Source organism: Danio rerio, chromosome 4 (genome assembly GCF_052040795.2).
Source record: "Danio rerio strain M-AB ecotype USA chromosome 4, GRCz13ab, whole genome shotgun sequence".
NCBI classification, from domain to species: Eukaryota; Metazoa; Chordata; class Actinopteri; order Cypriniformes; family Danionidae; genus Danio; species Danio rerio.
The window spans coordinates 21,677,501-21,690,691 of NC_141024.2; the positions used below are offsets into that span (position 1 = coordinate 21,677,501).

Consider the following 13,191-nt stretch of genomic DNA (forward strand, 5'->3'; position numbering starts at 1 on the left):
GCCCCAGTATATTTCTTTAAATTTAAATATTATTTCATTTAGTCTGATCAATATTTTTAACCAATTAAGCATTTTTGGATTGTGTTTAGACCACTGATGTCAAATGACTTGACTAGTTAACCTAATGAACCTAGTTAAATCTATTTAAGTTGCACTTTAAGCTGAATACTTGTATCTTGCAAAATAACTAGTGAAATATTATATATTGTCATCATTAAAGACTAAATGAATTCGATATCGGCGTTACGATGGCGTAGTGGGCAGCACGATTGCCTCACGGCAAGAAGATTGCTGGTTCGGGCCTTGGCTGGGTTACTTGGCATTTCTGTGTTGAGTCTGCATGTTCTCCCCGTGTTTGCGTGGCTTTCCCCCAGGTACTTCAGTTTCCCCCACAGTCCAAAGACATGTGGTACAGGTGAATTGTGTAGGCTAAATTGTCTGTTGTGTATGAGTGTGAATAAGTGTGTGAATGGGTGTTTCCTAGTGTTGGGTTGCAGCTGGAAGGGCATCTGCTGGATAAGTTGGTGGTTCATTCTGCTGTGGCGACTCCAGATTAATTAAAGGGACTAAGCTGAAAAGAAAATGAATGAATGAATGAAATACACAGAAAAAAAATGCTGGATTCCACATAATTATTTCATGTTGTCCCAACACAAATTGATTAAGTTAACTAAACACTTTTAACAAATGTATTTGAATTAAACATAAAAAAATATCAGTTGTCCCAATGAACTCTATTTAAAAAAGAATAAAATGTTTTGCAGAAGGGCTGATAGTTTACCTGCATATGGTAGGAAAAATGGTAAGGGTCTTTATTTTGTAACAAGATGCTACAATGTTTGTCAGCACCATAGATGTTTGTGCACAGATAAAAATCTGTTTCTTCAACAATATGATATGTCAAGTGCTCTCTTATTATGATTTATGAAGAGTAAACAACTCCTGCCATCTTTATAAAGTATGTGTTGTTGTCTCTGAGCCTCAAATGAGTCTAAAGCCTGCAAATCCACCTCTCTCTCAGACAGCACCTGATTGTGTTGGCCCATCTAACCGCCCGAGCAGCTCCCCTGATACTTATTTCAAAATCATGTTGAAGCCAGACTCATTTTAGCCATTTTCCAGGGAGACTGGAGCGTGTGAGCTCAAATTGCAGCTTGTTACATTTAGGCAATGTTGACTCTTCTAATTGCCGTCTGTCTGGCTCTCCTCTCTGTTGGCCTGTACTAGAAAGTTCTCTCCAGCCGACTCTGCCCCTCTGAGTCTTGTGCATTATCCCAGATGCAATTGCACCCGTGTTTAACATTTAACTGGCATTGGAGGCCATCACTATCGGTGGTTCTGCTGCATCGCCGCAATGATGTACATCATCGCACCTCTGGCCAGATTCTGTTGTAGTTTTTGGCCTCTGCAGTCAGCTGGGAGGAACTGGCCACTGGGACCACAATTATATTGCTATATCTGGTGTTCACACTCTCTCTGTTTCTCTCCACAGCTCTTTGCGTGACAAGCGAGCGCTTTGGGGAATTTAATTAGGCTTTGTGCAAAAGCTGTGCAGTTGCTCGCCGTGCCCTGAAGAATTGCTTCTCAATGAACACTTAGCTTTGAATGTTTAAAAACTGCATTATTTGCATTGCATCTGTAATATGTGGTTTTAGAAAAGTGCTGCTGTTTCATTTTGAAGCCGGTTCTTTGCCTCCGTTGGGATTGTATTTACTGAAGCAGAGTAAATTCTTGCTGAATCATTGACAGAGCATTAGTGATCTTGGTGAACTCCACACTGCTGTCATGAAGCCTGATGCTTCCCTGATTTTGGAAACTTTTCTTGCTACTTTTGTGAAAAACTTTGACTTTTTTATTGCTTTTATAAAGAAGTAGAGCTACTTAATCTTTATTAATTAGAGAATATAAAATAAACTGTCATTATTTTTAAGATTGAGTTAAATTACGGTTGAGTTGATGTATATTCACAACTCTAAAATGACTAGGAAATCTATTTGAAAGGAAAAAGTAGCATCTATTAAGAAAAAAATGTGCATTTGACATATTGCATACATTAATTGCATTTTTAGTTGTTTGTATGTTCTTATAAAAATATAAAGAGTGCATTATACATTTTTGATAAAATGAGAAGATCATTTGAATAATCAGTTTTAATATTCGACAACTGATTTAGCTTCATAGTGTTAATTACAATGCATAACTAAAAGAAATGTAGCTTAAAAATGGACTTGGACCTCAGGGATATGTGGTGTGTGTGTATATATAAACTCAGGCTCAATTGAATAATGTTCTCAGGGATGCATTTTAAGAACTGAGAAAACTTTATAGGGGACAACGTTTTCTTGCTGTTTTTGCTTTCACAAATCCACATCACATTTTTGATAATCGCAAATCTGTTACTGGGGCATGTTTTCTCATACTTGCAATTTCTTAAAAATGTGTGTGATCTAGATGTGTAAAAATGTGTCTATCTGCGTAATTCTTAACATCCTTCTCGCGCGCATCTGTGAGTGAAGCCAGCTTGATATTGACTGACACACACTCCCCCTTCCCTAAACCCAACAATAGTGTTTTCAAAAGCAAACTATGAGAAAAAAAATTATTGTAGCTGCTTGCATCTACTAAGATGTCACAGTGCTTTTTTGGGGTTTCATTTTAGCTGGGTTCTGGAACCGACATTCTTCACCGACCGAAACTCCACATCCCAAGTTTGACACTGTTGAGCTAAACTAAGTAAACCAGTCATGTCCGAAAAGCCGTTCATACTATATACAGCCCTGTTGCATTAGTTTTACACACATAATGTTGCATGCAATCATATGTTTGTTGGTTCAAAAAAATGTTTCCCTGGGCACATTTTGCCAATGAGTGTGTGCTGGTATATATGGTAAATACATATGCATACATACACATGCATACACAGGGCTCGAAATTAACCTTTTTGCTTGGTAGCACCGGTGCTCCTAACTTTAAAAATTTAGGCGCATCAGCCAAAATTTAGTCGCACCAACCAATTATGAGCACCTTTACTAAGTTTTATACAAACATATTTATAGCATTTGAAATCAACACTAATCAAACTAACAAGCAAAAAAAAAAATTGCAAACGTGAGGAAAATATGTCTCAACGAAATCCCATTATCACAAGAAAATACCAGAACTGAGTGACCAAAGCAAACACGGATCGCTCACCGGCCCTGCACACACTGCTTGAATGAATCTGTTAACGATATAACTATGCTTTTCTCACAAGTGCTGTCTGATGTTACACTGATGCTTTTGACACATACTGTACCTTATTATATGCATACGTCATGTTAATAGCAATACCGGTCTTTTTATGATTAGCGATGTTAGTTTGCTCAGCATAAGCCCGTTTGCGATGGTGTAACTTACGTGGTGTTAAATTTGACATGTAGCGGCCACTTGCACGGCGGACAGAATCTGGCGATTATATGAAGGATTCAACAGAAGCTTTCGTGCTAGATGTGGCAAACAGTTACCTCCTGAAAACTCCATCCCACAAACTTTTCATAGCGGACTTGAAACCAATGGAAGTCTTCTACTCTTGGAAAAGTGTAGGTGGTTGAATAACGTTCAGCGCATGATCACTAGTAAGATGTGTCATTATTTGTAACAAGATGGTTTCTAAAACAAAATCTGTCAGTGTTATCTTCTTTCTCATCTTCAGCGCTTTACAATTTTCCGCGGTAGTAGCTCTCTGTCATCCGAAGCCAGAAGGCGCTGAGTGATTGACAGCTGATATTAACCAATCATTCGCGTTCAGTGCTAGAGCAGTGGTGGGCCACTAAGAAGAGCGCGAAGGCGGGGCAAGCATTACGGACTAGCTTTGTTTACTGCAGCAAGTTGACATGACAACTGTTTTAAACTCTTCCTGAGCACTGTGTTTCGCTTTCCAAGTGCAGACAAAGAGCTTAGAGATGCATTCTGCGTGAATGTGTCCCGAATCCGCGCATGTGGTGAACATTTTGCAGAAAAAACTTGTCGCACACAACAATTTTAAGCACTCGCAGAAATGCTCCCAAATATATTTTAAGGTCGCATAGATAAAATTTCGGGCACATGTGCGACCAAAATGGTCGCAATTTTGAGCCCTGATACATAGAAATTTTTGACACAGGAAGCATTTATTTTTTTGTCTTGTTAAAAATATTCATGCAGCAATTCACGAAGCATCACTGTATAAAAACTTAAAAAAAGAGTTTTAATAAAATAAATTTTAATTGAATAATATCATCAAATAAAGCTAAACATTGAATTTTAACTGTCAAACTCACATAATTCTGTAACTGCTAGAATACCCACAGCAATCATTCTGACTCCATTAATTTCAGGCTGTATATTGAATGCCATTAAGTGTCTGTCATTATGTTTTATTATCTTTTCTGTAATATTTAATTGTGAAAGAGCTGCTGAAGGTGCGTACCCTGCTTTTTAGCTGGAAATGGCAGAGAGATGTTTTATTTGATTTTTTTTTATAGCAGTTTCTTTGAAATAGTAAATGCCAACAATTATGGATTGAAGCAGAATAATTGGTTGATAAAAACATTTAAAATTTAGGAAATTATTGAATCTAACTGTATAAATAATCTAATTATTTTGTGCTATACAATAATTTGGAGTCAATGCAAAATAAAAACTTTCGTGAATATAAATCTTAATGAAAAGTCTATGTCATAGGATAAAATACCAATTTAAATTTTGCTAAAATAACAATCTTAAAATCTTATAAAACATACATTTAAGAATGGTCAAGGTTCCACAGTTATATGGGTTTACACTACACAATTTTAAAATGAGCACCTTAGTTTCTGTGTTAAATGGAAACACTGGAAAAATGGCTGAAAAGTATGATTACTATACATTTAAAGCATCGTATTGCAGCGTACATCATAACTTATTCTTGCTAAAGTATTGTACAAGGAACACCATCCACATACACTTCTTTTTTGTGAACTCAAGAAAATATAAAATTATAATTTTTTCTTTGTGGGGTGTTTTTTAATGATATCTTCTGTTCAGCCTTTCATGTTCTTAATGTTATTTCTTCCCTTTTTCAAAAGGGGCCAATTACATGGCCTGAATATCTGCCCTGTGCTGTCAGTGCTGCAGGAAGCAGAGGTAAATGGCCTATCAAAACCTGCAATTAGCTCTGTGGCCTTTTACTGAAGACCACTCTTATTGGAGGAAAAGACATGATAGAAAAAAAATCCCAAAGCCAATAACTGCATTAACCTTCATCACCAACCTTTGTAGCAGTCGAAATGATGCCCTTTTAAGTTCACTTGTGTCATTTCATATCATGTAACTTCACTGAAGTTTCTGCCGTTTCCGGTGACAGTGAGAGGAACTTTTTGTGACTAATAGTTTTGCAAACTTCTCCTCCTATATATTGAGTCACCTTGTGTTCCTATCTGTGAAAGAATTTGATGTGCTTTCCTTTCAGCTGTGGAGAAACACACTGGCTCTGTATCTAATGCAGTGCTTTTTTCTGTGCAGAAATAAAAAACCTAAAATACACAACGCTTCTAATTATTCATGAATATTATTATTCTCTCATAAATTAGGCACAATTGCCCAGTCCCAGACCAGCTTGTCTGTGTAGCGATGAGCAGACATGGCTGCTGGGTTATTATGTGGCTTTAGGGCAAAGATGAGAAGAGTTTATGGATTATGCATGGAGCACAGTCTGTGTTTAAACAAAAGCAATCGGCAGCAAGAATCACGCAGAGCTTTGTTCATTTTTTAAAACCTTTTTAATTGCACAGTTGCCCTTTTTTTACCCTTTGTCTGATCAGTTTGAGGTCTTTTTAGTGTTCTTTTTGTCTGATTGCAGAAGTTTATATTTGTTTTAAATGTATGTACTGTATATTTGAACATGACTTATACGTTTAACAGTAATGCTAACATGGCATAAAATGTCAATTTTAGTGTATATTGTTAGACTGCTGACAGTTTTTCCTGTTGGTGTAGTGTATTTTTTTTTCCTTTTGAATAAATCTCTAGGCTTATTTTTTAAGGCAATGGCATTGTTGTAGAATGTAATGCATAATAAAATTAAATCATAACATTAAGGATGTCCAGATCTGATCACATGATCAGAAATCGAGCCCGATCACATGGTTTCACACTCGATCAGAATCGAACGTTACCTCCCCATTAGGACTTGATTATATGTATTTATATATATTCTCATTATTTTATAACACATCTATAGATATGTTGTGGGACAGAACTAGACCTCTTTCTTGACTTTACACAGAAACAGCAATGCATACGGCATGATATAATTTTGTTGCAGATTTGTAATTGGTTAAATGCCGGCAAAGTAGAACATGGAAGCAGCTTGAAGCGGAAAGTGCAAGTATGTCTGGAGATATTATAAAGCTGATGACGACAACAATGCTTTAGCAAACTGTGAGATATGTAAACTCGGGATTGCAAAAGATGGAAAGTAAAAGGCTACATTTAACACAACAAACCTGATAAGGCACCTCAAATACACCTGACACAGTACATTCATTCATTCATTCATTCATTCATTCATTTTCTTGTCGGCTTAGTCCCTTTATTAATCCGGGGCCGCCACAGCAGAATGAACCGCCAACTTATCCAGCAAGTTTTTACGCAGCGGATGCCCTTCCAGCCGCAACCCATCTCTGGGAAACATCCACACACACATTCACACACACACTCGTACACTACGGACAATTTAGCCTACCCAATTCACCTGTACCGCATGTCTTTGGGCTGTGGGGGAAACCGGAGCACCCGGAGGAAACCCACGCGAAGGCAGAGAGAAAATGCAAACTACACACACTACCTACTGCGCCACTGCCTCGCCCCGACACAATTCAGTGAGTTAGTACGTTCCACAGAAGAAAATGTATGTTTTCTTCTGTGGATCTTACTGTGATGACAGTAAGAGTTAGAGATTCAGTTCTTAAAAGCACATTGCTGGTCTTGCAAACACTGTGGCAGTTGAAGTAATTTTTTATTTTTTTTTATTATGTCTACATGTCTGCCGGGTATTTTATGTTGAGGTGCTAATTGTTTTTATGCTAGATTCTTTTTATATTTACTTTTGCAAGTCCAAATATGAATTTATTACTTGATTGTTCAAGCTACCTCACAGAAATGCTCTTTTTGTTAACAGAGTTGTTGAATGTTAGAAGAAGGTGAGTTAAAGCCTTTATTTAAACTTTGTTAATCAATTTTTGAGGAAAATATATTTCAAACACAGGGGTTTCCCTCCCTGTTTACAAAGGAACAGCTGCACAAAAAATAACAGCTGCACAAAATCTTTGATAATACAATACAGATTTTTCTCCTGCTTAAAACCAGAAGTTGCACAACATTTCAAATTATAAACACAGTCTTTGATAAATAAATACAGCACAGGTTTTTTTTCCTGCTTAACACTATATACAGCACTACTGTGCTGTTGTGCCAATAACAAAGTAAACAAAACCATAGAGAACACAGCTACAGTCAGAGCAAACAAGGAACACACTTAAATAGTGACAACAAAAAATATTGTAGGATAGAAAGAACCACAATAAATGTAATTATGAAACACACAGTATTTTACGTTACAATTACAGTGTTTTATAAGTAATCCTGTATAGCACTGTTGTGTGATTTATAAACAAATCAGCTCTATATGTTTTTTAGTTACATTTACTTGTATGTATTGTGCACAATTAATAAACAGTGTACATATCCAAGATATCTAAAGAGAAGTCTTTTACTCTATATAAAAAATCCTACACTTTTGTCTTGTTTTGTTTTGACTAACGTAAATGTAAAGAGACCATCATGTAATAAATACTGAACTTACAGTATAATCAGTGACTATGAGGTGGTTTCACTTTCGAAATGCGGTATAAATTCCTTCCATTTTCACGTTTTTAATTCTTTTAAACACATTCAGGTGCTGTTTGTCGATTTGACAAGGCTTCCATGTTCGTTCTTGCTGTGAATTGTGGAAGAAATGATCGATAAAAGGTTTCTGATAAACCGCCGTGACAGCTGTTGGCGCTGTGTGACATGCGTGCACGTGAGGGGGAGTCAGATTTGTCCAGGGAGTGAGATTTCCATACAACACCGGCACTGATTGCTCCTCCATGTCGCATCAGTGATGGGTCGTTTTTTAACATTTCATTCATTTTGAACAAATCTTTTATATGACTCATGAAGTGAATCATTCATTTGCGCATATGTTATTGTGCCTATTGCACAAATTGCTCATTTGTGCAATAGGAGCTCCCGTGCTACTTTAGAATGGTCTGTTCCGCGCAGAATGCACACGTGTGGCCTCAAACCATATTGATATAATCGATATTGAATAATGCCGCATTGCGTTGGGGAATCATATATATCGATATATATCCCAATAACTCGATATACTGCGCAGCCCTACCCACACATATGCAGCATTCATCACTATATATTTGCTACAAAACATACATTTCTAAGAACTTGGCATACAAGTTTCAAAAACTTGGCAGTTTTTTGATTTGATCTTTATTATTACATTTTATATGAAGACCATCTGCCTTCAAGCATTTGTTGCATCCAAAACTGTTCAATATCTCTGCCAGAATTAAAGAAATGGATTAAAAAGTGAGCCTCTTATACTGGAGGACTATTGTGTAAAGATGGACTTTAGAGAGTGATCTTACACTATGCATTTAAATGATGTGGTGGGCTGACAGTAATGCAGAATAAAACGGTGGTCATTTGAAACTGCTTTTTAACAGGTGGCCTCCCATCTGTCCAATGTGCTTTTTAGCGCTCTCTCTAATGAGCTCTAGGTCACCTTGGCGCACTGATCCTCCATAAATTAAAAAAACTTTCTCTTTGTGACTGTCCAGTCTCAGCTCCACAATATGGTGGTCTTTGGTTTTCTTTTTTTCTTCTACACTACTGGGTTGGTTAAAACCAACAGGGGTTACAATGCTAAATGTCGAGCTGTGGTTATTAGCCTTTACTTACAGTAGCTGCCTTCGCCACGCTGGATGAGCTTTAAAAGCATTGGCTTTTGGCCTTTGTGAGGCAAATTTGATGTTGAGTCATGAGAGCGGATCACGCCGTGTATCAGCAAGGGCTGGTGAATATGAAATGTCAAAGAAAGAATGGGTCCCAGAAAGTCCTTGACACAGAAAGTGTGGTATTGTCACCACTCTCCATCGCAAATTAGACACTTCACCACAGTGAGGTTGTTTCTTTCAATGCAAAATCAGGACTTAAGCCCAAATTATAACTCTGTTAATAAAACTAATTTATTTCAGCATGCTCCAGAAAACGAATGTGATTATTCTTGCAAATCACAAGCCTTAGCCATGTTGCTGAAAAGTGGCAATTTCATATATTTTTTTCTTTCTATCTCTCTCTCCTCAAAGGCCTATTTCTAGGTGTAGATAAGTTTTCTGCTTTGATTAAATTCAGTATTAGCCTCTGGTTATGTATTTAATTTGTACTGTAGAGACATTCAGTTTTAGAGGATAACATTGATTAAAAGGTATTAAATGTCTTTTTTATGTGAAGTACACTACACGGTATATTCAATGCTATTGAGCAAGGCTGATATATAATCATGTATTGATTTGCACAACATACCTAACATTTAGAAACATTAAAATTGTTCATCTATTCACAATATTGAATGAAATGTTTTAAATTTTATAATGATATATAAATTATGTACTTTAGTAAAATATGTTTCCTAAGTAGTTTTAAAATGTTATTTATTCCTAAAATGTGAAACTGAAAAAATTATATGTTATATATAACACTTTTTTTTCCTCAAAATAAGAAGCAATACAATTGTTTGGATAAGCAAGTTTCTTGAGCAGCAAATCATCATTATATTATAATGATTTTTGTTGTATTACCTGACACTGTGGACTGGATAAATGATGCCGAAAATTCATTTTTGGGTCATAGGGAATAAATTACATTTTAAAATATATTCATGTAGAAAAAAGTTATTTTAAATTTGAATTATATTTAACTTTTATTGTATTAGCTTTCACAGTCTTGATGAGCAAAAGGGACTTTAAATAAAAAAAAATGTTCGTTTTGAATGCATATATGTATGTAATGATTTTTTTTTTGTTTATTTTAGTCTATAAAATCTTTATTATCTTACATTTTATATATAGACCATCTGCCTTTAAGCTATTGTTGCGTCCAAAACTATTCAATATCTCTGCCAGGATTAAAAAAATAACTAGTATCAGGGTGTAGTGATCATTAGATTTAAAAGTGAGCCTCTTACACTGTTTAATTTAGACTATGAAATCTTTATTATCCTTACATTTTTTTTTTATAAAGACCAGATTGCTACATATGTAACAACATCCATTATGTAGGCAACACGTGGCATATATTTCACCTCTTAAAACCATTAAAACAAACGATGTTCATTTGCATAAAAGATCAGCATGTTTATATGCGTGGTCTTACATCGTTTATGCCTAATAAACTAGCAATGTGCAGGTCATTTAAATGCCTTAAAATTGTTCAATCAAAACCTGAGTTTACTCAAGAGTGATTAGTTAAGAGTGACTGTTCGCCCAAAAACTTTTTTTTTCTAATTTTCTCTCTAAAGTTTTTATTAACTTTTATACATTTCTTCATCTGTTGAACACAAAACAAGATAATCTGTAGAAGAAAAAAAATCAGCTTTTGACGTCCATTTTTCCCCAACATTCTTCAGTATATATTACCATAAAAATAAACTCAGAATTGTAACTGAATCTTCATTTTTGTGAAATGACCTTTTTTAAGTCTGGACCCACATTACAGTAGCTTGAGCCCATTTTTCCCCAATCAAAAAAAGTGTAACTTAGAATCCATTGCTCTTTTTTCAGCATTTTCCTTGTGGCAGCTGAGTGGTACACTTTAATGGCTAACTGTGTGGCTTTAACCCACAAATGGAAATCAGTTTACACTATTTGTGCAAGAGATACTGAGGTGAAAATTGTGTCTGAGACATCATTGATAGACTTGGCAAGCGTGCGGCTCTGCTTTATTAATTGAATACTCCAGTAGGTGGTCAGCGGTGTATAATAAATCATACTAAATGGGGGTAAATTGTCTAGAATTAGTGTCTGTGTGTTTATCACTTGAGTCTGGAAATGCTTTCTGGAGGTTAAATAATGAAGAGTGGCATCAACTGCAACTGGGGGCAAATAAAATGTAATCGTATTAGGGAAAGAGAGAAGGGGAAATATGGAGGGAGTGAATGTAGAGTGTGTGTGTGTGTGACAGAGAATGGAAAGCAAAGATTTAATAAGCTGCAAACACTGCAGTCATGTAAATTATGCAATTATTGCATAAATTGTGTAAGAAATGCCCCATTTTTGCACATACAGTTCAAACTGTTTTTAAACTGTCATATTTAAAAAACTACAACAGTGAACACACACACATATTAGAGAGCATATTTAATATATAGTGGCTATATATATAGTTATATACTTATAATTTAAAGAGTTATAGAAATTGAAACTTCAGGATAAAATCTGATAGGTATTGCTGTGTTTATTAAATGTTGAATATGTGGTTTAGTTTCTGAAATGTATCATATAAATATGATAATTATTATTGATTTATATAACTTCAAACTTTTGATTAAAATCAGCGAGTCTGTGCCATGTGCAAAAGGTTGGTTTTTTAACAAAGCTTTTCTTTTACATAGCTTAAATGATTTCAATTTTGGAACACAAGACTGCACTTTATAATTAACAGAATATTAGATTGCCATTAACTCTCCCGAGCTCAAACCTACTTCTCTTTCATATTTAATTTAAGGTGACTTCATCGTCACAGGTCTTCATGTGGACATTCAGATATTGTAATTCAACTCTACAATGAGCAGTCTGTTTTATTTAGAGCTGCGCTAATTAATGAACATCAGACCGACACACTGTACAGCTCTGCCTTCAGGCTACTTTAAAGCTGTTATTCAAAACATCTTTAATTGAATATTCAGAGTAAAGTGTGTGATCCTCAGTTCTATTGGGAATTGTTTTACCTTATGTCACTGAATGTGGATCATTGCATACACTTATACTCTGCAACTGAGATGAATGTCAAAAGTCTACTTGAATTTTGATATTTTGATAAATCTCTAGGCTCATAGCTGTGCCTTGGCCTGCTTTGCAACCTGGTTATTTCTTTTTCTGTTTTATATAAATCTATACACTTTAAAGAAAAAGGCATCATGCTTAGGGTCTATTGCTGGACACCCTGAAGACTTTCTGCTCTGCCCTGAGGCTGAGATGATAATGTGTGTTGCAGATGGCCATCTCTGAGCCAGTGTTGTGCTAATGTGATCTTTTCTCCTTTCCTTCCAGAGAGCACAAAGGAAAAACCGGAGAAGAAAGGGAAGAGACGGCTGTGCTTTTTTTGTAGGTACTGTGCTTTTTGTTCTCAAGAATCTTATCAGCATTAGTATAACGTTGTTCATCCCACACTACAACCTTAAAGATACACAGGGCAGCTGTATTACAGGTTTTATGGAAACCATATAAAGAAACACTATTTCTTGGAATTTAAGATAAAGCTATAGCTTGAACTCACTCTATAGTATTTCAAATGATACCATCAGTCCATCAATCACAGAACAGATAGCACATAGCTTGGTAAATCTTTCACTCTCTTGTATTTATGGTACAATTTTATCTAGAGGGATATGTAATGCTTGATGTTGTAGACTTGTATAGCTCTTGTAATGGAGATGAATGAGCAATGCATATCTAGCTGACATTAAAATGATTTTGTTTGCTTTAAATCACAATAAATTGTTACTATACAGTAATGCATTTCTTATACTATTAGTTGATCACAAACAAGTTGTAGTTTTGCTTGGGCATCACAATTTAACTCAACTTTTATTTAACTTAATTTAGTATTTGAATGTATTTGTAAGTGTGGTTTCACCCAATGTGCATTAGTCTACATTTATCATACATCTATCACAGACATACAGTAAATGAAACATACAGTATTGACAAACGAACAGCATTTAAATAAAAAATAATAATGTATGGACAACATCTAAAACCATTTATTATTTATTAATAAATTTGTCCATTTGCTTGCCAATTACTTTATAGACTTACAAATGAATCCTCATGAATACTGACATTAAATATTTAG

General features: G+C 35.4%; 1 protein-coding gene across 8 annotated transcripts in view; it reads left to right on the forward strand.

Annotated features, from left to right (window-relative positions):
* Positions 1-13,191, forward strand: part of syt1a (synaptotagmin Ia) — a 325,144-nt gene that overhangs the window by 126,479 nt on the left and 185,474 nt on the right. For 4 of the 8 annotated variants that reach the window (XM_087246495.2, XM_087246494.2, XM_087246493.2 and 1 more), the window contains one exon: positions 12,387-12,444. The gene's annotated coding sequence lies outside the window, so the exon portion shown is untranslated. 8 annotated transcript variants of the gene reach the window in all.